Source organism: Hyaena hyaena, unplaced genomic scaffold, assembly GCF_003009895.1.
Source record: "Hyaena hyaena isolate Hyena2069 unplaced genomic scaffold, ASM300989v1 scaffold_194, whole genome shotgun sequence".
NCBI lineage: Eukaryota > Metazoa > Chordata > Mammalia > Carnivora > Hyaenidae > Hyaena > Hyaena hyaena.
Window position 1 is genome coordinate 1043324 of NW_024080826.1, and position 26158 is coordinate 1069481.

The window sequence follows — 26158 nt, forward strand, 5'->3', positions numbered from 1 at the left end:
CATGGGGTCAGATGGCGTTCCCCACCCTGCCTTAGCAGGAAGGCGCCCCTTCCAGACGGACAGAACCTCGGATTCCAAATATATTGAGAAAACCATGTTGGAGGTTTTTTGTTTTTTCTAGTGCAGAGAAATGAACCGGTACTAAGGTTTTCTCCATTAACTGAAAATCCTCTTGAACAAGAAACTAATTTATTCTTCCAGAAACGATACTGAACCAAGTGTGCTTAACCTGAGGACACATCAGTCAGTAACCTTCTCCAAGGCTGGATGTGTGTGTGTGTGTGTGTGTGTGTATGCCTGTGTGTACTGTATGTATGCTCCGTGTGCCCACTTAGATGCACACACAATGCATGTACTATATGCACGTGTTTGTGTGTGCAAGTGTATGCGTGCACTTGTGTGGGTGGTGTGTGCGTGTGTGCCCGTGTGTATTGTACATACACTCCGTGTGCACGCTTACATGCACACACAATGCATGTACTATATGCACGTGTTTGTGTGTGCAAGTGTATGCGTGCACTTGTGTGGGTGGTGTGTGCGTGTGTGCCCGTGTGTATTGTACATACACTCCGTGTGCACGCTTACATGCACACACAATGCATGTACTATATGCACGTGTTTGTGTGTGCAAGTGTATGCGTGCACTTGTGTGGGTGGTGTGTGCACGTGTGTGCCTGTGTGGTGCGTGCCCGTGTGTGTGTGCACGTGTGAGATGAGTGGTCTGGTGAGCGCCCCTAGGTTGAGTGGATGTCACTGCTGCAGAGGGAAGGGCCAAGCCAGATCCTGTGGACAGACTCGGGGTCTCCTCTGGAGGATGTGGGTGTGGGGGTGCCGTCACTTCGCAGGGTCAGGGCCCCGTCAGGAAGCCGGAGGCAGCAGCTTCGCAGGTGGAAAAGCGGCCAGGTGACCATCCGCTCTCCAGGGGCGGTGGCACCGGCAGGAGGGCCGGAAGCTTGTGCCCCGCCCCCCCGGCCCCAGGAAGGAACAGCTCGGCGTTCTCGCCCTTGCTACTGTGATGGAAAGGCTGCTCGACTCTGCCCACCCCCACAGAGTGACAAGCCACGTGCGGCCACTACCCTCGAATGTGTGGCTTAGAGTGTGGCTGCGGACTGAGTTTCACATTTTCTCTCCCTTTCCGTACTTGAAGCACAAATGGCCACGTGTGGCAGGTGGCGGTGCAGGGAGCTCACGGCTCCAGCTCCGGGGTGGGGAAGCCGCGGACAGGCCCTCTGTCCTCCGCCGGGTCACGTGTCGGCGGTGGAGCAGGACTCAAGTGATAGGACCGTCCGGAGTCACCCTAAGAACTCACCCCTGGAAGTGGGCTCTGGGGGTCTTTCTACTAAGGAGACACACATTTCCCTCCAAGCACGCGCACCAAATACCCAGTGTGAACTCTGCACGTCACATGGGACACACTGACATGTAAGGGACAGTGGAGCCCGCCGGGCATGCTGGGAGCACAGCGTGGTCTCCGGGCGGACACTGAAGAAGAGCGCGGCAAGGGCCCAAATGATGGTGCCATGAAGGGTTTCAGCGCGTCGGGGTGGGCGGGACGCCGGGACGCCGTGGGGACGGGTGTCCGTGTCCGGTGGTTGGCACTGAGGACACGCACGTTCCCCGCGTGCTGCTTGGTGAAACCCGGCAGGCTTCCCGCACCCATCAGGAGGGGATGGCTGGACTGTTTAGGAGTCAAGTGAGCCTGGTGGCTAAGAGCCACTCGTTCCTGTGACCCTCCCACCGTCCTCTAAAACCATTTGCTCCCACAAGAGCCCCTTTCTCACAAGCCAGGCGCACAGAGGCTCTCGGGTTCCTGGATTTCCTGCCTGGGGCCACGGCCGCTGGCCGGGCAGCCTCCTCTCCGCGGGCCAGGCTGCTGGCACTCGCGCCACGCGGCCGGGAGCCCCGGGAGCCGGCATCCTCGGTCTCGTTTTGGAGAGGAGCTCGCAAGAGCCTAGAAGTTTCCGTGAATGATGGGATCCAGAGACCCATGTGTCCGGTCTACTTTGCCAACCATGCTGCTCGCAGAGGGGGGCTCAGGACCACCTCCGGGACCTGGGCATTTAAGGCTCAAAGCCGTGGGCCTGGAAGTTGGATTACAGAGTACAAACACGGGCGCAGGGGAGGAGTCCTGCGGGCCCCCAGGCGAGTGCCGCACGGCACCCCACCTGTGTGCATGGATGGGCAGAGGCGGCACCGCGAGGGGCCCCGACGCAGACTGTCCCCAAAGGGCCCACAGTGACAGCAGCCCTCGCGTCACCATCCGGCTGCAGCCGGCGAGGCCCCGAAGTCAAGCCACAGACACCCAGAGACCACAGCCCCGGCTCTCGGCGAACCTGCTCGTGTCCTCTTGAGAAAAACCCACCCCAGCTACAGGTCAGGGGGTCCAGAAGCATGCTAACGGGTCATCTTAAACATGGAAACCATGCCACACCCACGTGGAGACAACCGGGACGCCCGCTGCTTCTCTGAGGACCACTTGGTGCGTGTTCACCTCCCGCAAGGCACACCACTCGTGCAAAGAACACACAGTCTTTCTGGCTCACACCCCTCCTGCACCAGCTCTGGGGCACACATCATGGACGTGCACACATCATGACGCAAGCTGGGAGGGACCCGCCCTCCCTCCCTTTCCCCCACACGTGCACGGGCACAGACGCACACACGTGCACACACAGGGCAGCCCATCCTAGTGCGCCCTGAGTCTCTGCCATCTCAGGCGCACGCCCCTGCCATTGTTTGCAGCGCAGCAAGACACTCGAATTTGATGGCGGCTGTGCCAGGCTTTGATGACGTGCCCGTGTGCTGTAAAGTGCTGCGAACTGGTTCTCAATCCCGGCTGCTGCACTTGGCCAGGGAAGGGGCGGGAGCCTTAACGAACAGCCAGAGGCAGGGCCACCTGCGGCATCCACATCCGCGCAGGCGGCCTGAGCATCGGCGGGTGAGCCGAGCCTGGGTCTCTGCCAGCGGCACAGGGCAGGGGCGGGCCACCTCCGCAGGCCCCCCCTCTCCCTTTGGACACCTGAGGATGCTCTGGTGCATTTCACTTTTTCCAGACCAGTTTTACTGCCCTCCCCAGGTCAGCCACTGCTCACACTTTGGGGCCTTTGCTTCCAGAACACTCGGCATATTTCCACATGTGCCGTGCACACACACATATGGGGACACTTGTGTGTATATGCAGTAGATAACATGGCTTATATCGGTACATTATGAACCAGTTGTAAAAAATATTACATCCCACCTTTCCACTGACAATAACGTGGACATCTCTCTATTCTGGTCTACAGAGATTCTACATTTAAAAACCCCTCTTTTTAATGTTTATTTTTGAGAGAGAGACACAGAGTGCAAGCAGGGGAGGGGCAGAGAGACAGGGAGACACAGAATCTGAAGCAGCTCCAGGCTCCAGGCTCCGAGCAGGGCTCGAACAAGAGTCCACATTCGTAAGATGACCACCACAGGGATTAGGATGCACGGACAGACCACCACTTACTCAGCCTGCTCCCCTTCCTGATACGTATTTCTTTTTTCCTTTCCTTTTTTTTTTTTTGCTATTACAAAATGAACTGTTGCAACGAATTACTGTACATATACATTGCTTCACTTCTGTCGATTAATATGTGTAATAAGTTCCTAAAAGTGAAACTACTGAGCCAAAAGCACATATACATTTTAGATTTCAGAAGACACGGCCCGGCCACCTGCCAGTGCTTACCGGGGCCGCGTCCGGCCTCTCCACACCCATCACAGAGCTAACTGACCCTTCAGTCAACGCTCTGTGCAGACAGGCAGGCGCATCCACGCGCTTCTGGCTCCTTGGCTTTTTTAACTGCTTCTTTGTACCCGATTGACGCTTCTACTGGGCTGCCTTCATCTTCCTCATTAACTTGGAGGGACTCATTGCATATCACAGCTTTCGGTCCTACACCTCAGGTTTTGAACGTACATAAATGCCACTTATTTACGTATTTTTTCATACCTAGGGACTTGCTTAAAATTTCAGGAAATCATACTCATTCATCTTTTTCTTGGTTTTGTATTTTTTATCCTATTTCACACCATAATTATTTAAAAACTCATTTGAGTTATTCTTTTAGTACTTCTACGATCTTGCTGTTACATATATATTTTTTTGAGAGAGAGAGAGAGAGAGAGAGAATCTGAAGAAGGCTCTAGGCTCCAGGTTGTCAGCACAGAGCCTGACACAGGGCTTGAACCCATGAACTGCGAGATCATGACCTGAGCTGAAGTCAGATGCTTCACCAACTACTGAGCCCCCCTACCCCCGCCGGCACCCCTCTTGCTGTTATATTTTTATTCTTCGTGCAGCCTGGAACCTATTTTGGTATAAAACGTAAAACTTTCCCAAGAACACTGATACCCCAGACTCCCTTCCTGGATGGGAGACATGCCGTGTGCCTCTCACGAACATCCCATGTGTAATTCAGGCTGGTTTCTCCACTACCCCTGCACCTGTGTCTGACACCCTGTGACCCCTCTCTCCCCTTACCACCCATGTTCTGCACTGTGTCCCTAAGGTGTTTTTTTTTAATATGTTTTTTTTTGCCAATCTCAAGGTGGAAGAAAAATGATAACTTAAGCATTTCACCTTGCTTAGCTTTGTTTGGTGCTTATGGACACACTGTTCTGGAACCATCCGTCTGTAATGCTCACCTCAGGTGGCTCCTACATCTCTCTGAGGCCAGGCCCAGAGAGTCCCCTCATGCTCTTGACCCCAGCGTACAAGGCCACCGTGAGGAGGGGCCAGACTTCACTTCTGCATCTGTGATGGCTGGTCCGTCACATCCCCCAGATCCATATGCTGAGGTTCAAAAAGCCCAGCACCCCAGGATGAGACTTTATTTGGAAACAGAGTTTGTACAGGGGTGATTATGTTCGCATGAAGCCGTTACAGAGGGCCCCAATCCAATACGACTCGTGTCCTCATTAAAAGGGGAAATGAAGACACAGACACACGCCCAGAGGGAAGAAGGTGAGGACACGGGGAGGAGATGCCGTCCATGAGCCGAAGGACAACCTGCCCTGCAGGCGCTTTGACCTCAGGCCTCCGGCCCCAGAGCTGTTACTTACACCACCTTGTCTTGGCTACTCAGTTTTGGCAACCCTAGCAAATGAATGCCACTCCTCTCTTGAGGGACAACGACATGGTTTCTGGAATCTTCTTAGAAGAGATCAGCTAGAAGGACTACCTGGCGGCTGTGTCGTGCAGAGACTGGGGCACCCACCTGACTCTCTCCTTTCTAGAGCGCATGCTCTCCTGGCAGACGACTGCGTCACAAACGCGGCCACGATTGGACACGACGGAGCCAGAAAACGCCCTTTCTCCCCTGCTCTGTTCCATCTGTCAGGACACCCCCCTCCCCCTCCCCTCCTTTCCAGCAGGGGCAGGAGTGCGCGCAGAGAGGGGGCATTCTTCCACTGTGGGGCAGCCTGAGGTACCGACGGCGGCGGCTTGGTGCGCCCCTTCAAACCAGCTTCCACGTGGCTCTAGTTCACTCTGACAGTGAACTTGGAAGTGAGTCTACCGTGTGTTGAAAAGAGACAAAACGTAAAAGCATCAGATATTTGTATCTGATTCAGGTTCAATTTCTATTGAATGGGCTCAAATTCCCAACACAAAGCTATAAAGATAGAAACGGGCACGTGGGTGGCTCAGTTGGTTGAGCGTCTGATTTCAGCTCCGGTTATGATCTCGTGGCTCGTGGGTTTGAGCCCCGTGTCAGGCTCTGTGATGACAACTCGGAACCTGGAGCTTACTTCAGATTTTGTGTCTCCCTCTCTCTCTGCCCCTCCCCTCTCACCCTCTCTCGCTCTCAAAAATAAATAAACATTAAAAATAATTTTAAAGATAGAAACAACATGGCCCCCTGAGCTCATGCTCTCCCTCTGCCTTCTGGGGCTTCCTGTGTCCATGGCAGGACCCTACACCCCGTCACTATGCACGACGGCAGATTCCTTATCAGAGCAGCAGGTGACAATCACGGTCCTGGACTCACAACGCACATTCGAGGCTTCGAAATCCAGCAACACCCCTTAGCGGCCGGACAAGTCATGTCACCTTCTCCGCAGGTGAATCTGACGGTCCCCAAGATCCCTTCCACTTCCACACCCTGTGCATCCTTAAATGTGCTTCTGAGAAAAGTTACGCCTCTGGTCAGGCCACGTCCCAGTAATCAGTGTGGACGCCCGAGTGCAGCCCTCTGCTGGGATGCACTTCCTGCCTGAGCTCCCTGCACCTGGCCCAGCTCCCAGGGCGAGAGCCGCCACCGAAGGAGCCCCGGCCCGTCATCCAGCCCTGCCCTGGCCAGCTCCTCTCCTTCCTCCTCCTCGCTGTCACGTCCTCACACAGCCATGACCATCAGCTGATTGGGGTTGCTTAAAAAAAAAAAAAAAGAAAAAAGGAAGTGGTCGAGTTCCTCTTTGAGCGTGTGCAGCAGCTATAAAGGCGGAGAAAGGCAAGAAACAGCATTAAAACAGGCGCACGGACTATGAGTCCATGACCACGGTGGGGGCAAAGGAGGCCCACTGCTGGCAGATCGCCAGCCACGGCCATCACCGAGAGACAGGGCGGGATGGGCTCAGCCTGGAGATGGAGCCGCAGTCCACGGGCAGGTGGGGCCCCTTCCTGGCTAAGCAGACCACATCCGAGAAGGACAGGGCACCCGGCACCCCCAACGCCGGTTCCTGCCTCCCCCTGCCCTGTGTACACCTCACGCCTCCTATCTCACGGGGCGTGGGCTAGGAAAGAGCCACGGAACATGTGCAGACTCAGAAGACCAACTCCTAGGGCACATGGGAGGGGAAAGACCAGCAGCATCCTCGGACCACCAGACACATCAGCAAAGCTCACCCCACAGAAAGGAAAGGCCCCAAGTGAGCCAACTGATGAGCCGAAGCCAAAGGAAGACAGAGGCCCCAGGGCAAGAAGAGAATGTCCACACGGGAACCCGTGAGAAACAGCACAAAAGCTGAGGGTATTGTTAAAAAATATACAGGATTAACTATATTCCTTGCAAATTAACCACCGGCTTGCTGAAATATAACAGCTTCAATCGATGGATTTGTAAAAGGATGGACAGGGCTAAGAACTTTTTCGAACCACTTGATGGTTTTGTGAAACACAATTCAAGGGATAAAAGATGGGAAAAATGAACAGAAAAGTGTACTCACTGCAGCTTTGTTTATAACATCAAAAATGAGGGGGACAGTTAGCTGGGTTGGTTAGAGGCGATGTGCTAATATATCAAAAATGAGGGGGAAACTCTAAATGTCTATCAGTAAATGATCATATTTTCAAATCTGTGGAATAAAACACAATGATCACTGATAGGAAGACCTCTTCACTCCCAGGCATGTGGTTGATTAAAAAAAGTAAGTTGCAGAATGATGCTGCTGTTAAGAACCACACACACGCACACACACGCACAGAGGATCGAAAGCTGAAGCAAACAGGCCAGACCGCCCTCCCACAGAGGGTGCTGGTCACGCAGAGGGTTAGTGCTCCCTGTCTTCTCTGAATTCCTCCCTGATGGACATGTGCTGGTGGATGTTTTGCATTTACCACCTTGAAAAACGCTAGCAAGTTCTCCCAACTTGGAGGTCAGAGAAACTAACTTCAGAATTAGTATTTGGGGGCGCGCCTGGGTGCCTCAGTTGGTTAAACATCTGCCTCTTGATTTCAGCTCAGGTCATGATCCCAGGGTGGTGGGATCGAGCCCCCACACTGGGTTCCAGGCTGAGCGTGGAGCGTGTCTGGGATTCTTTCTCTCTCCCTCTGACTCTCCCCTGCTCGCTCGCTCTCAAATAAAAAAATAAATTACTAAAGAAATCGTGCTTATTCACCCGTGACCTGTTTGGGTTAGTCTGCACCCCAGACTGCAGGGACACATTCCCAGAGCCACCCTCGTGGGAGAGGCAGTGGTGGTCACGTCAGTCTCAGCCACAGGCAGGTGTGGGCATGACCCACGTGGCTCCGTGGTGCATCACAGTGAACCTTCCCCCCGCCCCCACCGTGGCCATTTCATTCACAGAGACCAAAACAATAGCTTGAGAACAATGAGCCTTCAATGGAGAGGAACTTCGGCCCTACCTTCCCTGGACCACTGCTGATACAAATACTCAGTGACTGTGACTGAGGCATTACAGTCATCAAGTGATCCGACCGCTCTTAGCCTTGGGGTGACAGTAACCCCAGCGTTCTGCCTCCACCCAGGCAGAGCCTGAGGGTCTTGTGAGGGCAGGACGGGGCCGCCAATCGTTTCACAAAGGGGACTCAGGAGCTCTGGTCCCCAGGACGCCCCAGGAGCCAACGCATTCTGCGGCCATGGAGGTGGGAGGGTGCCGGCCGGCGCCCTCCCCGCACACGCCCCTGCGCCACGGCCCCACGCCCACGACAGCTACCTGTCTGCTCAGCCGTGTCCCGCCCAACACCGCACGACCCGGGCAAGGAGGGCTTTCCTGGGAGCGCCGTTTAAAGTGACACGGCACCTGCTTCGGGACCACGGGATCCAGGCCAGACGTCTGAAGAAAAGTGCCATGGGTTCCCCATTCGCAGGAAAACACATTCCCATCAGCTGGATGATAAGACACCAGTGTCCGAGCAAACAGAGAAGTGGCGTGGGGACTGACTTAAAATGTAGACGCCAGCTGTCACATTGGAGTTATTATATATATTACAAGCATGTGTATATATGTGTATCATGTATTATATATGTAAATAAAACATACATCATATATGTCATATACACATATGAAATGCATAATAGAAATAAAATTTCTGAGGAAATGTTTTCAACGGTTACGACCAGGGATTTATAACGAGTAAACTGTATGTGAACGTTCATCAGAGGTAGGTTAAGACCCCAAATGGTAGAGCAAAGGTCCGACGGGCACTTGGTAGAAAATGTACTTAGTCAACCACCTTCCCAGAACAGGCTTCTGACAGGCATGTGCGGGGCTGAAGAGCCACCGCCAGACTCCAGTGAGAGCAAGAAGGGCTCCCGGAAAAGAGAAAAACGACCTGATGGGTTGCTTGGTGTGTTTGACTTGGTGGTTGGGGGGGGGGGGGCGGGGTGAGTTTTGTGACTGGGGGAGTGACTGTCCCCAGTCAGAGAGCTGGGGAGACGGGTGTAACAGGCACAGAGCCGACGGGAGAACACAGAAGCAAGAGTTTACCCAGGGAAAACAACCAAGGGGAATACACCGGAACTGTCTCACACACCTCGCTTGAGCATTACTGTCATCACAGCCAATACCAAATCGGCTTCTCAGCCCCAAGTGACAGCATGAGCGGGTGGTGGTCCGGAAGAGCCCAGGGCTCCCTTCTCAAAGCAGGAATTTGGCAGACACCGTCTAAAACTGATACACCGAAAACAAGAACAAATGAGCCTATCTTCAGGAAATACGGTGGAAGATTCTAGAAGGAATAGCTGAAAAGATGAAAAGGATAGCTTTGGGGAACAGCACTAGAGGGTGGGAACGTATCATTATAAATTAGAATTTAATAAAAACCAAACTCAACTCTAGTCACGCCTGAACGTTTCCATGACAAGTGGGCAGAAACAGAAATTATCAGACTGACCAGAACAGAATGAGGGTTTCTCAGTTATGACAAACAGCTGCAGTGGGACGGTAAAGGTCAGACATTGGATATTCGGACGCTCTTTGTAGCCCACACAGAGCATAGATAAACAAGCCAATATCTAAGTGGTGGCTTTTCCTAAAACTAGGCTCTGGGCCCTCGGCCATCCTCCCCCACGCGGCCCACTGGTTGTCCTGACCATGCCTGGGCCTGGGCCTGACTTGCCCTGGCACCAGCCTTGTGGCCCTGTTGCTGGCTCAGCCCAAGTTCAGATCAAGCATCTCCCATCTAGTGGGTCAAGCCGAGAGGCCCGGACCCCCTCCAGAGGGGTGGTGCCTTCTCTGTTTCAGGAGCCAGGACCCCAGCATCAGAGCGAGGTACCCCAGGACGCTGGATGCTGCTTTACCAGATACCATCCATCATAGAAGCCATTAGTCCACCCTCCTTAGTAACTGGGGCGTCACCGATACTCACTCAATACCTACTTCCTCCTCCTACCATCAGCCCTTGGCAACCTCCAAAAACCATTTCTGGTGGTTTCCAGAAATGGAAGACTCAAGAGAGTCATTTTTGATTTGTTAAACCCACTGTAATCCAACGCTAGGAAGTCTTTTTTCTAGTAGTATCTTTGACTGTGGCTAAATGTGACTGTACTTAAGATTTCAATCCAACCACCTTTCAAGTTTCATCGGGCAAAACTTACATAATTATGGTACAAAGCAAACAATTTTCCAATGGACGCAGGCTAACATCTTGTCAGGAAAGACTGCAAGCTCACAGAAAGTGTCCCTGCTCCTAAACCCTCAAAATGAAGGAACGCATTTTCCTTTAATATCTGCCCAGTCTAGTTTTGTGCGCATCTTTCCACAACTCCTCAGTCAAAAACAGGACAAAACAAAAATCTGTTTTTCCAAGTGACAAAGAATAACTTGAGACAATGTCAAGTCCAAGGAGGAAAACAGAAGTTCAGCACGTGAACATTTAAAAAATAATAATTCTCAGGGCGCCTGGGTGGCTCAGTCGGTTAAGTGTCAGACTTCAGCTCAGGCCATGATCTGACCTTGTGTGGGTTTGAACCCCGTGTCAGGCTCTGGGCTGACAGTTCAAAGCCTTGAGCCTACTTTGCATTCTGTGTGTCCCTCTCACTCTGCCCCTCCCCTGCTCAAGTTGTCTCTCTCTCAAAACTGAACATTAAAAAATTTAAAAAAAATTCTCCCTCAAGGACCTAAAGACCTATTTGTTTCTCTACTCGTTTACAGCGACACCGATCCAGAAACAGAAGAAAAATGTCAAAACTTGCAATTGGGGAAGGGGGCGGGAAAGAGGAGGTAAGGATAGGGGGCTGTTGGAAAAAAATCTATACAGTGAGAGCCAAGAAGGCAAAAATTAGCTCGATTGCAACAAGTGCCTTGCCACCCTCCATGGATCAGGGACGGAGAGCGAGCAGCTGTGAAGAGAACAGGAAACACGCCTCAGCAACCCGGGGTGGCCATGCTCTCCGTTCTTGCTCTCACATCATCGACCGACCAAACGCTTGCCGTGGGGAGAACAGAGTGCCTGTCAGTGAGGCTGAAACGTCTCGTTCTCGCTTAGATCCACATTGCAAGTGTCATCAAAGAAATTTCCGCTCAGTCTCGCTATTTCAGACTTCCCAGAAAGGGGAAACTGCCCACTTAATTACAGGGGGTGTCGGTTACTGGACAGGAGAAATTCCATTTATTTTCAAAAGTAAAAAGTAGCACCAAGGAGTCAAACAGGGTCCCTGAGTCCTAATGCAGAAGAGCTCTGAAAGATAAGGTTTGGAGGTAAGTTTTAGGGAGCCTCACGTGGTGACGGCATCTGCCCTGAACGGACACACAGCTGTTTATGGTCTGTTTATTGCACCGGGCAGACGAGTCGCCCCTTTGTCACAGATACCCAAACGGGCGGGCCTGTGAGGTGTCGTGCGGCCTGCACTGCGCAGTCTCACGTTCGGCGTCAGCGCGCACAGGCCTTTCCAAGTTCTGAGAAACAATTTCTTCAATGCTGACACTGAGATTCTAAATTTGAATCCTAAATTGTGGAAAACGAGGATTCCAAAACATACCTTAGCACGAGGGTCTTGGAAAAAAATAATGTATGTGCTGCATGAGTGATACCCGGCTAAGGAGTCTTTGGTTTAAAAAGAGAGAAATCAGGGGCACCTGGGTGGCTCAGTTGGTTAAGCATCGGCTTCTGCTCAGGTCATGATCTCAGGGTTCCTAGGTTCCAGCCTGTGTCAGGCTCTGGGCAGACAGCTCCAGATTCTGTATCTCCCCCACTGTGTGCCCCTTCCTGCTCATGCTCTGTCTCTCTCTCTCTCTCAAAAATAAATAAAAACATTAAAAAATAAATAAAATTAAAAAACCAGAGAAATCAGACCTGCACTTAGATTACTGAACATGAGCCTAAAGAAGGTTAATGGGAGACAAAGATCTAGCAATAAAATTATCTTTCCATCCATTTCATCCCTGAGGAAAGGTAAAGACCTAAAATATACATCACATTATTTATCCTAGCTTCAAACATTAATAACTTCCTGGTTATTAAGACTTTATGAAACCTTCGTAAGGAAGCACACCATATACAGAGAATGCACATCAGTTTCTATTTCACCGCAGCATTTCTGTAAATACATCCGAAGTATGATGTAGACAGAACACAATGACTTTATAAAATAATTTTAACAGATAAGATTTCTCATTTAAAACACCTAATAACTCTACAGTTAAAAAAAAATTTTTTTTAACATTTATTCATTTTTTTTTAGAGAGAGAGAGCCAGAGCACAGGTAGGGGAGGGTGAGAGAGAGAGGGAGACACAGAATCTGAAGCAGCTCCAGGCTCCCAAGCTGTCAGTGCAGAGCCCATGGGGGGCTTGGGGGGGTCCCACTTAAGGACTGCAATATCATGACCTGAACTAAGGTCAGAAGCTTAACCAACTGAGCCACCCCGGCACCCCATAACTCTACAAGTTTTTAAACGTTTGAGCTCAAGGACAGATACATTCATGCACCATCTGCACTTTTTGGGGGGCAGGCTGGGGATGAGGGTGGGGGTGCGAGAGCACATCAATGAATTGAGTTGCATTTCACTGGAGCACTGCCTGTGTAGCGGCAGCAGATCTGTTCTTACTAAAACAAAGACTTCAGATGTTAGAACCATTTCCCCCTTCTTCCAGGAATTCCAAGTCCTCACCAGATGAACTCCTTTTTCCCTAGAAGATTCAGAAATGGGGTATTTCCAGCTCCTTCCTACCCCCGCCCCCACCCCCCCCCCGCTCCCGGCACACTAACTTCTGGTCAGAAACATAACTCGCACCAGTTTGCAACGTAAAAAGGGTTCAAACTGTCACTTCTCCGATGACAGTTTTTCCAGTTCTCCGACCTTCAAATATACCAAGAGCGGAATCGCCTCTGCAGTCACGAAGGGTTTAAGGTTTTGGAGCCATTTTGCCCAGGCCGTACGTAACTCAAACCTCCATGTCCCACAGAGAACTTCCTTTCTTTCCCCAAGTCACTCACTGGCTGCGGAAGCCACTTCACCACGAAAACGTGTCCAAAGGCGCGATCCAGGCGAATTTTAGCGGTGGCCCGGGGAGGCTCAGGTTTTTACGCAACTGCTCTTTCTTTGTGCAGGAAAAGCCGCCTAGGGGTTAAGCGCTCCGCGGGCGTGTGAGCATCTGACACGAGCCTCTCCGACAAACACGGTGGAATTTTCCAGCGGCTGCAGCCCCGGCCACACGAGAACGTTCGCGCCCCGCGAGCCGCCGGCGCCGCGGCTTCCGCACGGCCGCGCCCGGGCCCGGCGCCCTGGGTTCAAGGGCAAGGGAAGCTGGCGGCACCTACCCGTCTGAGCTCGCCAGGCGCCGCCTGCCCCTCGTTCCTCAAAGGCCGAGGGCCCTGCGCGCACCTGCCCCGCCGGGGCGCGCAGGCCCGGGGCCCGGGGGACGGCGGGGGCGCAGGGGTGCCCGCGGGCTCCGCGTCCCCGCTGCCGGGCGGAGAGCGCGCGCCGCACACCTACCTGTGCCAGGTGAGCCGAGGGCGGGGCGCGGGGCCGGGGCCCGGACGGCTCGGGGCGCAGCGCGGGGCCGCCCGCTCCTCCTCGCTCCTCCCGCTGCTGGAGTCGCTCAGCCACCCAGAGAGAGGCGCTTCCTCGTTTTCGGCAACTTCCTTAACGCGCCCGGGCAGGCCCCGCACTTCCTCCCGGCCGCCGCGCCCCAGCGCCCCGGGCCCGCCCCGCCGCCCGCGCGCCCCGGTGCCCCCGCGCCCGGGGCCCGCCCCGAGGTCCCCCCGCGCCCTGCCTTCCAGGCACTGAGGTCCGCGCCGGGGGGCCTTCCCAAACAGAGAAGGGGCTGTGCCGTCAACAGGAAGCTCCGGCCACCTGGCCCGCCGGCCACCTGGCTCTCTGAAGCGGCCGCAGCTGTCAGGGGCGCGCCCCTTTCGCCTCGTGGTTGCTTGGGAAGAAGAGTCGTGTTCACTGTGCCAGGTAGTCCTGGTCACCACCCCAGGGTGCTCCTGCTGCTCTGACGCACGAGGCCTTCGCAGTCCCGCGAGGTGACCTTGGGCTGTGTGTCGGTGGGCATCAGACCTCACCGCGGCCTCTGGATGGGCCCAGCTGGTCCGCGCGGCTCTTTTCCGAGGGCTCGCATTGCAGCCAGGCTCTTGACAGTGAGCTTAACTTGCTTCTTTCTACCCACAACCGACTCTTATGTCCGGAGCTAAATAAATGAAGTCTAACATTTACTGTAGTTTGGAAAAATTGTTCTAGAAACACCTGTCTAGGCCCTCTCCACCATCCCCTCTCCCCGTTTCTTTCTGTTGGAACAGCCCCCTTTAAAATCTTCCCTGTAGAACAGTTCCCAGACCCTCATGATCTTGGTAGGAGAGGCTGGCAGCACGTGTCTTAAAAGGCTGTGCCCTGAGCCAAAAAAAAAAAAGAAAAGAAAAGAAAAGAAAAGAAAGAAAAAATCAAAACAAAGTATGTAGTGTGTTAGATTATAACTGCCATGGACACTGATCGGAGCCCGGTCTATCCCACTTGGACCTTCTCTTCCATCCATTTTTGTCATTAAATTTTTAACTCAAGTGAAGGATTTTTTATTATATTTGCTGTATTTGTTAATTTGCTGTATTAATTGTGCTTCAAACAGATGAAATAGCCATCCCTAAACAGGGGCAGCACAGCTTGCAGAGAGGATGTTTCCAGAGCGAGCACTGTTGCTGGAATGGACAGTCAGGTCCAGTTTTGAATCTGTGTGTGAGAGCAAACAGCCGCGTTTACTAAGATTCTGTGTTTCCTTAGGGGCCCTTAGTGGAGATGAAGTTCTCGTCTGTCCCCATGCGCCACCCTTTGGCGCTGCTGTGGTCATCCTCACCTTTGAGTCATTTTAAAGTTAACGTTGAGGGGCGCCTGGGTGGCTTAGTCGGTTAAGCGTCCGACTTTCGCTAAGGTCATGATCTCGCGGTTCGTGGGTTCGAGCCCCGCGTCGGGCTCTGTGCTGACTGCCAGCTCAGAGCCTGGAGCCTGTTTCAGTCTGTGACTCCCTCTCTCTCTGACCCTCCCCTGCTCACGCTGTCTCTCTCTCTCTCTCTCTCCTAGAAATAAATTAAAATAAATAAATAAATAAGTTAACGTTGAAACAAATGTTTAATGTTGAAACAAATGTTACAATCATCGGATCCCTAGGAAAGAAACCTTCCTAAAAGACAACTTAAAAATAAAATCTTTAGGGGCGCCTGGGGGGCTCAGTGGGTTAAGCCTCAGACTTTGGCTCAGGTTATGATCTTGCCGTTACTGAGTTCAAGCCCTGCACTGGGCTCTGTGCTGACAGCTCAGAGCCTGGAGCTGCTTTGGATTCTGTGTCCCCCTCTCTCTCTGCCCCTCGCCCTGCTTGCTCTCTCTCTCTCTCTCTCTCAAAAATAAATAAACATTTATATATATACATACATAAAAAATAAAATCTTTAAAAATGACTAAATAAATAAAAGTCAACACATTTTTGCCAGAACTTTCTTCCTTCTCCCCAGTGTCTTCTCCCTTTGCTGACTTGGCCGTTGACGCTTCGCGGTAGTAAATCAGCTGTGACTATATTCCGAGTCCGGGAGGCTCTCCTAGCGAGAAACTTGCACTCTGTTGGTCGCGGGGATTCCCCAGTCACTGTTTAAAGTCTCTTGTTCCCACAGATTATTTTTTCTTTTTTAATTTAAGAATGGGAAGTGTGTTCCTTTCCTGGTGTTGCTGTGTTAAGTCTGTTTGTCTTGTGTGTTTCCGCCTGTTCTTGCTCATGAGCAGGGCTCCTGGTGCTGTATTCTCTGTGAACTGATTGCTGTCTTTTTTTTTTTTTTTAATTTTTAAATGTTTATTTAATTATTTATTTATTTTTGAGAGAGAGATTGAGACAGAGCGTGAGCAGGGAAGGGCAGAGAGAGAGGGAGACACAGAATCCGAAGCAGCTCCAGGTTCTGAGCTGTCAGCACAGAGCCCGACGTGGGGCTCGAACTCATATAGCCTAAGATCACAACCTGAGCTGTAGTCGCCGCTTAAGTGAATGAGCCACCCAGGAGCTCCGGAAGTAGGTGTTTTAAAGAACTTCCATATCCACAAGGTTCTACCCTCAAGTTTGATAGTTTGAACTGTAAAGAATTCCGGTTCAGAAGTGAGTTTTTGTTTACGGTTTTGAAGACATTGTTCTATCACTTTCTTGGCCTTTATCCTTTTCTTCTTATGCCGATTCTCTGTCGTCTTTAGCAGAAGGGCTGCTTCGGGGCCATCCCCTTGCCGGCATTCGGAGGCAGCGGTTCTCCAGAACTTCCTTTCTGCTCTGCGCCCCTGCGGGCCACAGCTCCCGGATTCGCACACAGCCCTTTCTTCCCTGGCTACTGCGCCAGCGCCTCCTACTCCTCTGATGCCTAATTTGCTGTCTTTGAGCACNCTCCTCTGTCCCGCAGGACCCTGGGTTGGCCGCAGGAGGGTCCGCTCTTCCCCGCCAGAGGGAAGGGAAGAGTCACCCACTCCTCTGCCTCTGGCGGCACCTTTGGGTATCAGGTCTGCCCCCCCCCCCCCCATCAGCGTGGGGCCTGGAGTCTTCCCCCTGGTGACGAAGCCAGGCCCGGATGTTGACGGTTCTCTTTTACCCCCTCATCCCCACCGCAGCCATCTTCACCACCCCGTAGTCAGAAACGGGAAAAAGGAAGCATGCGCATTCCTCCTTTTTTCTTCTCAAAACGGGAGTGAGAACTGCCAGGGTTTTGTAGGCTCACCAGATGCGGTTTCTGGGAGGTGGAAGGGCGACCTCACCGTGATACTCTCCAGCTTCTGTTTTTCTTGTGAGCCAGCACTTTTCCAAGACCATTTCGTCCAGTGGTTCTTCCTTTCTCCTTGGGTTACTGTTAGTAACTTTTACATTTTTGTTTTCTACCGCCGCCTTTTGTTCTTGAGGAGACGGGGGCAGGGGAGGGAAGGTTCTTTGTCCTTTTTCTAGATAGTGGGGCCCCGAAGGTTTCACCGCCTCTATCCAGAACTTAAAGACACACAATTGTAAACTTTGGGTAGATGTATCGAATGTGTAGAATATACATCATTACATTTTAATATTCAGAGCGCAGGCTCCACGTTTTTCATTCTCTTTCAAATTAAAAAGCACAAGTTACTTACACAGGATCCATCTGTCAAGACCCTTTAGTGTACAAAGAAAAGACTATTTGGCTGCAGCCACGGACATAGTAACATTTTATTGACACAGGAAAGAGTAAGCTCTAGAGGTAGAACCGCATTAAGTGCACTTTGATTCAAACTATTTTGACTTGAAATGAAAGTCACCCAACGCAAAATTCACCATTTTCCCTGTTTTAAGGTATAGGGATACCTTTTTCAAAGGGAATAACTCAACCCTGTCTTGTTGATAATGTTGATAGACCAGCACTGCTGAGTCTCAGCGATGCCCCCACTGGTCACCTCCGTCAGCGAGAATGTTCGGGAACATGGAGGAGAAGCCTCCTCCTACTGGATTTCCTCCACCAAATCAACTGGGATGTGAAAGTGACCTGTTAACTGCAAATGGTGGGCTTCCTCCTTTTTTCTGTTGTCAGTCAGGTTTGAAGCAAAAAAAGCAAAGATTGAAAAGTCACTTAAGGACTAAGGATAGCACTTGAACTTGGATTGTGTGGCTTTATATGCAGTGCTGATGACCCCGGTTGGGGTGAGAAAGCACAGGTATTGTCCTGAGGCTTTTCCTGGGCATATAGGTGGCTTCTCTGTGTACCTCTGATTGCTTATTTTTAGTGAAATTCAAATCAACAAATAATTACTTTCTGTGTCTTATTGCCAGCCAGGACACCAAGCACTGGAGACTAAAAAGGATCAAATATTTTGGGTGGGGCTTCCGGGGGCTCAGTCAGTTAAGCGATCAACTTCTGCTCAGGTCATGATCTCATGGTCTCTGAGTTCGAGCCCCGCGTCGGGCTCTGTGCTGACAGCTCAGAGCCTGGAGCTGCTTCGGATTCTGTGTCTCCCTCTCTCTCTGCCCCTACCCCTGCTTGCTCTCTCTCTCTTTCCCTCTCTCTCAAAACTAAATAAACGCTTAAAAAAAGAAAAAGGAATAAAAGAATAAAAAAGATTGAATATCTCAACAGATGATGATGTATTTACCTAAAAGTTTTCTCTTTAAAAATATAATTGCTTAATTGGAATTCAATTGGAGGTCAATTTAATTAAATATAAAGCAGCTAACTTGATGAGCAATATGACGTTATTTTAGGATCGTCTTCTAATGCAAAGTATTAAGTGTTTGGATGTGTAGTCCTATTAAATATTATTGCTCTGGGAATCATAATCTATTTTAAGTGTACCAAGAAAAAAAATATTCCAAGAAACAATCAACTGAAATGTTATTTTCTGATTCAAAATGATTCAAATATTTCAGCTTCTGCTGAAAATGGGCATTTCCTGCTTGCCCGTGCGTCTATTCAATTGATTGGTAATGTTTGAAAACTTGACAGTGAATGTGAATTTCCAGATATGACCTGGGGTTGAGGTCGCTACTTTGCAACTCAGTTAAGAATGAAAAGTTTTCATTCTTTTCATTTATACACATGGCCAACAGCCACATGGAGAGATGACCCACATCATTTGTCACCAGGGAAATGTCAATCAAAACCAGTGTGATACCACCTCACACCTGTCAGCGTGGCTCATATCAAAAAGACAAGACATAACAGATGCTGGCGAGGGTGTGGAGAAAGGGGAGCTCTCGTGCACTGCTGTTGGGAATGCAAACTGGGGGCAGCGCTGTGGAAAACAGTGTGGAGGCTCCTCAGAAAGTTAAAAATAAAACTACCTTGTGATCCTGCAATTCTCCTTCTGGGTATCTGCCCAAAGAACATGAAAGCACCATCTCAAAAAGATACATGCACCCCCTGTTTATTGCAGCATGATTCACTATAGCCAAGATAGTATATAGAGTGGAATATTATTCAGCCATAAAAAATAACTAAACCTTGCCACTTGCGACAACATGGAAGGAACTCAAAGGCGTTATGTTAAGTGAAATAAGGGAGACAGAGAAAGACAAATACCATATTTATCGAATATCAAATTGCATGAACCCTTGGGTCTATTTCTGGCCTTTCTGTTCCGTTTCCTTCATGGGTTCTCTGGTCGCAGATTCTCCGGCTGAGCTTGGAGGAGACAAAGGAGGGTCATGGAGGGGTGTTGCCCTCTAGTTCACGGCTGTCGAGCAGGGAGGGGGGGCCGTGTGGACCCCCCAACACCACTATTCTCTAATGGAGATCTGCTTCCAGTGTTACATTTTTCAGATGTTTCCAGTGGCCTGCAGTGGGGCGAGGCTGAAAATCGAGGACAGACGCTCGGCACTCTGTCTTTGTACAGATGCTGCCGGGCACCTGCGTTCATCATCCGTTTGTTGAACTATAATTTGTGAAGTAGGGTATGTTTCTGTTAGTTTGTAACCCAGACGCCAATGGGTGTTGTCGTCTCGAGTAACTTATTTCACTAACTTTCCTCCTTTCGGGGTTTGACATTCTCCAGACCCCTTGCTAGGAAGTATACATCGGAGCGACCTTTCTTTGGAATAAAACAGACGTACCGACCACACTGAACGAGCCCTGGGAGGAGCCACTGTGTATCTTGCTCGCTGTTAACAGGACCACAGCTTGCAAAGCAACATATAAACACGTTTCCACCCTGACCGTCTGTGTTAGAGACGCTACATTTGGCAGTGCGCTTGGGCCCCTGAGCACTTAGGTGGGATCGCGCCCGGAGGACAGGTAGCTCAGAGCAGCAGGGGACAGAGGGCGTCAGTGTCCTGCGTCCTCGCCCTGCCCCTGGGGGCCGCCCGGCACCAGCCCTGGTCACCGGGGGGCTGTGGTTGGGGGCCTCCCAAAGGCGTCCCTCGGGCCGCACCCTCCCTGTTTGCCCGAGCGGCACTGAGGGCTGAGGACACCCTGAGCACCCCGGGCGTGAGAATGCATGAGCGTCAGAGACCAGGGAGAGGAGCCGCGTCTGCATGGGGACGGACGGTCCTCTGCTGGCCACCCAGCCTCGGCCTCTCTGCTCTCCAGGGGGTGTCGGCAGAGCAGAGGTACAAGGCCCCTCCTGGGTGCGCCGCTGCTGGTGTGGAGCAGGTCAGAGGGGGCGGTGAGGGAGGCAGGGGAGACGAGGAGATGGCCGGCCAGCCGCTGGGCTCAGGTGAGTGAGCAGACTCAGAGCAGCCGCGGAGATAGGAGGTGAGGGTCCTCCAGCCCGAAGCCTGGGCGCTCGGTTCCCTCGGGGCCTCCACGGGGGTCCTAGACCAGTGGTTCTGTGAGCCTCTGGCTGTCCGTACAAACCCCACAAACCCACAGCCTCCCGGCCCTGGGACTCAGAGGACCGGGGTCCAAACAAGCCCGGCCCCATCAAATGGCCCTGCAAATCCAGGAACATTTTGTCGTCTCAGGGAAAGGTTATTAACAAGGACTTTTATGTTTTTTCCTTTGAGACATTTTTATAAAACGTAAAAATTAAAGATACTGTCAACGGCATCGGGATTGGCAAACGACAGGTGCGGGCCAGATCTGTCCAGTGGCTCCTTTATCTAAACCCCCAATGCAGAGACAGTATTTACATTTTTATTATTATCATTTTAAATTTTTTATGTTTATTTATTTTTGAGAGAGAGTGGGGGGAGGGACAGAGAGAGAGGGAGACTCAGAATCCAAAGCAGGCTCCAGGCTCTGAGCTGTCAGCACAGAGCCTAATGTGGGGGTCGAACTCTCGAACTGTGAGATCCTGACCTAAGCCGAAGTCAGATGCTCAACTGACTGAGCCACTCGGGTGCCCCCTTTTCACCTTTCTAAAGGGTTGTTAAACACACACACACACACACACACACACACACACACACTGAACAGAGTAGGCTGTGCTCCAGAAATTCTACGTAGCCCCCAGAACCTTCCAGTTTTACATCTGTTTCCGTACAGAAAAAGCATGCTGGTCTCTGGCGTAGAAAGTCTACATTATTCACAGAGCTTATTAACTAGGGCGCCGCCATCCTCCTCTCCCCGAATTCCTGTCCGAGCAGGAGGGCCAGTGCGGCCTCGGAGATCTGCATTAAGGAAAATGATAGGAACACTGGAATCTAACTGGAAGTTAGATTCTACTCCGGAAAAGCACTTTTGAGTCCCAGGACTGAGCAGCTATGGGGAGCTGCATTACTCAGGTTTTAGGGAAGGGCAATACGGGTCCCCGGACCCTCAGGGGCCCGCTGAGGCTGCCTGTGGTCAGACGGCTGATACCTTCCGCCATCCCGCCAGCTCCCGGCACCCAGCGATGATGTCTGGGCCAATATTAAATCTCAGGTTGGATATGAGCTATTTGCCGAAGGCTTGTCCACTCTTTCTCTTTCCTATAGAATAATGAAAGGAAGGAAACAAAAACTATAAAAGGCAAACAGAATTCTGTTTTCTTTCACTGGAGGGGATGCTACTACATAAATGTTGGAAAAGGATGACTCTGCTCAAAAAAGGTACGTGCTTTTTTTGAGACTTAGCACTCTCAGTTCACACATTCAACCTCTTGGTTTCAATGTGTGGCACTCGCTTTAAGTTCTTCACTTATATTAAGGTTTTAACGGCTTTGAAAGGTTTCAAACATCCTCTCATGGACGGCAATGAGAAGGAGGTTTGTTGATTTGTTTCATCTTTGGAAATCTCGAATGGGGATCCTTATTTAGGCACACATTGAGCGATTAAAAGTGTGTTATTACTCAGTACAGAAAACAAATTTGACTCAGAAATATAAAAATAAATGGAAATCTGTCCTCTATTTTTAAGATATTTATTTATTTATTTAAAATGTTTATTTATTTATTTTGAGAGACATGTGAGCAGGGGAGGGGTCAGAGAGAGAAAGAGAGAGAGAGAATCCTAAGCAGACTCTGTGCTGGGCACAGAGCCCGACGTGGGGCTCAAACTCAGGAACCGTGAGATCATGACCTGAGCCCAAGCCAAGAGTCAGATGCTTAACCGACTGAGCCACCCAGGAGCCCCAGGACTTTATTTCTAAGTAATTTCTACACCCAACGTGGGGGTCGAACTTACAACCCAGAGGTCAAGAGTCACATGCTCTACCAACTGAGCCAGACGGGTGCCCATCTGGCCTTTATTTGTAATAAACTTACTTTTGGAATAATTTTATTTATAGAAAGGTTGCAAAGACAGTCGGATGGCGGCCGTGCCTCCTTCCCCCTGCTTGCCCTGACGTTAGACCCTTATGACCCCGGTGCGTCGATCGCCAACAGCTGTCGTGGGCTCGGCTCTGTGAACTGCGCTGTGGCCTTTGTTCACACGTCACCAGCTTCTCCGCAGCGCTCTTCTCCTGTCTCAGCCTCCAGTCCAGGACCTCACGCCCACTCAGAGTCCCCTTCGTGTTTAGCTGCACCAGTGACAATACCACCTTCACACTTGGGGTTCGAAGCAGGAAGACTGACCTGCGTTTGAAGCTCCCTGTCCGATCTGATTTTCTTGGACTCTAATACAGAAAAGCCATATGAGAGAAAGAGACCACAAACTCTCCTGCTTATATTGAAGAGCTTCCAGTAACCAAGGACCGCTGGACAGACGTCCAGCTCACACTGACAGAAGGAAACCCTTAATTACCATTCTTAGAGACTCAAGACTCCCATAACTGGCAAGTTCTTCCTGAATTCCAAATTAGATCTTTTCTGTGGCCATCGTCAAAATTACAAATGTAATCATGGGTGTGGTCTGACCTGTCCTGAGGGGCAGGGACCTGGCGGGGAGCTAAGTGGCCATCGGAGGAGGGGACAGCAAGGACCACAGGCGGGTGGTCTCTGGCTGTGGCAGGAGGGACAGGCGAGGGCTGGGGTGGGGGTGGGGGGCGCTGGCTTCGCCAGGACACCCCTTCTGCTCACGGTGCAAGTGGCAGGGAGGCTGGAGGCTGGTGGCGTCTCTGCTCAGAGCAGCCCCTCGCAGCCAGCGTAACATTGGACCTAGTTTAGCCGCAGAAGCCTGGAAATGAAGTCAGGAGCCCAAAACCTAAAACCTTGTCGAAAATCCCCCAAAAAAGACCTCTCGGCAAAAGTGGCCGTTACACCGCAGAGAACATCAGCTTCCCTGTGCCTGCTAAGCCCTCACATTGAACATGTGCTTTTATAGTTAAAATTGTTTCCCTTTTTATATCAGTGAGGGAAGCTGGGTTTGAAGAAGGCACACACTGCTTCCGGAAAGCATCACTCGGGCTATGGCCTTGGGGGCGGCCGGTCGGGTCACTCACAGTGCAGCAGGGTCCGTCAGGTGCCGGCGTGCCTGTCCCGGGAGCCACACCAGCCCCGTCTCTGCCTTCGGAGGGCCCCCGGGCCGGCCGGCTCAGCTGGGGACACCCTCTCCCCCCGCCTGTGGGGCTGGTTCACACAGAGGCAGAAGTTCACCCGGCAGTTTCCAGAATCTGAGAAGCTCTAGAACCCCTGCTGCAGTTTGGGGAACTCCAGTTTTTACAGACTTCTTCCTTCCACTGATCAACACTTTCACTTCCTAAGTCTTCTCTCCTTCGGGACCCTTCTGGGCTGAGACTTAACCCCCCGCCGTCACAACACCCGGCTTCGAGAGGCTGTCTGTCCTCGGTGCTGTTTACCGCGGCCTTTTCTAATCCCTTCTGTTGCTTTGACATCAGTGGTAATTAGTGCCTCTTCTTTCATTTACTTGTTTTCTCTCTTTTGTTCTTGGTCTAGCGAAAGGCTGATCGATTTTGTTGATTTTTTTGTATTCTTTTTGTCTGTTTCTGCCGTTCTGTTTCTTATTTCCTCCCTTCCGCTAACTTTGGGCTTAGACTGTTCTTTGTCTCGGGCTGATGGGGGCACGCTGTGAGGCGGCGGGGTCCCTGGTGGGTACAGAACTCAGGCCCCACCTGCGCGCCTCTGGAGACTGGCCACTGGAACGGGGGGCCCCTCCTGCTCCCGGGGGGTGGGGAGGGCAAGGCCCTGGGCTCACAGAGAGAGCCCGGCTGAAGAGGGAGGTCAGCAAGCAGGAGAGAGAGGGGACAGTACAGCTGGGGGGTCCCTCACAGGCACTGAGGTTGGGGGGCCTGCAGCTGCCCCATAGCCCACCCCCAACCCTGCTGTTCCAGATGTGGAAGGCAGCACATCTTCCCCCGAGTCTCCCCTTCCCTCCCGCCCTCCCCCCTCTCCCTCCAGACCTCCCCCTCCCTCCCCTCCCTCCCTCTCCCTTCTCACTCTTGCTCCATCTCCTCCCCCCTTCCCCCTCCAAACTCCCTTCATCCCTCCCTCCCTTTCTCCCTCTCCCTCTGTCTCTCCCTCCCTCTCTCTTTCTTGCTCTCTCTCTCCCTCCTTTCTTATTCTCTCTCTCACTTTCTCCCTCCCTTGCTCTTTCTTCTTTGTGTCTCAAGCCACGCTGAGCTAGGTCTCCATCTCCTGCGACCTGCAGTGTCCTGAGCAACACGCTGATGTGGGCGCCGAAGGAGATCACGTGTGTAAGACCCCTGATGTCAGTGAATGTTAACTTTACCTTATTTATACCCCTTCCACTTCCTTATTTTCTAGCACACATAACAGCCTCTACAGCTTCTTGACTCAGGACAGGGCACTTCCCCTTCTCGCTGAGCTTAGAGCACCTGCCATGGCCCTTTGCTTCCAAGAGATACTAGATAAATATCTTTAAAAGGCCTGGGCATTTTGCTATAAAATCTTTAACACCTTGTCCCTGATGGTCCCTTCCACACTGGCTGTGACGTGGGCACCATTTTATTATCACCATTTTGTGGATGAAGACCCTGAGGAGGAAAGGTGAAATCGTGCACCCAGGGTCATGCAGGCAGGAGGCTGGAGGCCGGGATTTGAACCCCGGTCTTCCAGCTCCCAGGGCCCTGCTCCCAATTTTGTTATTTAGGGTCTTGTGGTCCCACCAGTGTGTTCACACCAACCCAGAGGACAGTGTTCAGGAGTTCGCAGACAACGATCTCAGTACACCTCTCACGTGTGTTTACAGTTCGAAACGCAGATTAATCCCTTCATGTCAGTTTATTTATTTTTTAAAATTTTTATTAATGTTTTATTTATTTCTGAGAGAGAGAGAAAGAGAGAGAGAGACAGTATGAGCAAGGGAGGGTCAGAGAGAGAGGGAGACACAGAATCCTAAACAGGCTCCAGGCTCTGAGCTGTCAGCACAGAGCCTGACACGGAGCTCGAACCCACGAACCATGAGATCATGACCTGAGCCAAAGCGGGATGCTTAACCGACTAAACCACCCAGGCGCCCCTTTAAAAAAATGTTTTTAATGTTTTATTTATTTTTGCCCTTCGTGTCAGTTTCACAAGTGATAAGGATGCTATTGTAACCGCAGAAAAATGAGGAAAGGTAAGCATCCCCAGTGATGACACCTCCTCCGTGTGGTCGCTCACACAGGCAGGTGCCGTTCTCACCTGGGGAGAGACGCCCCGGTCCAGGGACCGTGACCTGAATTGCTCCCTGGGGCGCAGGGAGTCTAGGCGAGTGGGGCTGCTATCATTCCTCTTGTGGGACCCGGATTAGAATAACGTTCACGTTTATACTTCACAGGCAACGGCTGCTTTCACACAGCTGTTCAGAAATGTGCCAGGGAATTATATTTTTGTACACGTTGCCCAGGCCTGCGACTATGATTCGAAAGCGTTGCTGCTGCTTTGGGAGGTCCGAGAATGTGGGCCTTGGAAGAGGCCAGGGGCGCCCACCGGGAGCCCACGACGGCTGTAGCCCGGCCCTTCAAGGGCTCAGGGAGCAAATCCTGGCAGGGTGCGAGTGAAACAGCTCCCTGAAGCCAGCCCAGCCGAGAGCCAACCCCACACACCACTATGCTCATGGCAATCACGGCTTGGCCACAACAGTAGGGTGCGTGTGGCCCACGCAGGGCTGGCTCCGGTGACCAGGGGGCCACTGTGCTACAGGGCGCCACGGACCCCATCTGCACAAGGCCACTGTTTTTAAGACCAGAGGTGGAGCTGACCTCCCTAATACAGAGAAACAAACACAGA

General features: G+C 51.6%; 1 protein-coding gene across 4 annotated transcripts in view; it reads right to left on the minus strand.

The window, feature by feature from the left end:
- Window positions 1-26158, minus strand: part of SYK (spleen associated tyrosine kinase) — a 115917-nt gene that overhangs the window by 69555 nt on the left and 20204 nt on the right. For 2 of the 4 annotated variants that reach the window (XM_039241480.1, XM_039241481.1), the window contains exon 1: window positions 13642-13742. The exons of 1 other annotated variant lie outside the window; for it this stretch is intronic. The gene's annotated coding sequence lies outside the window, so the exon portion shown is untranslated. Of the gene's footprint in view, window positions 1-13142; window positions 13441-13641; window positions 13743-26158 lie in introns of those variants that run through there. One more of the 4 variants, XM_039241478.1, reaches the window with a different exon arrangement.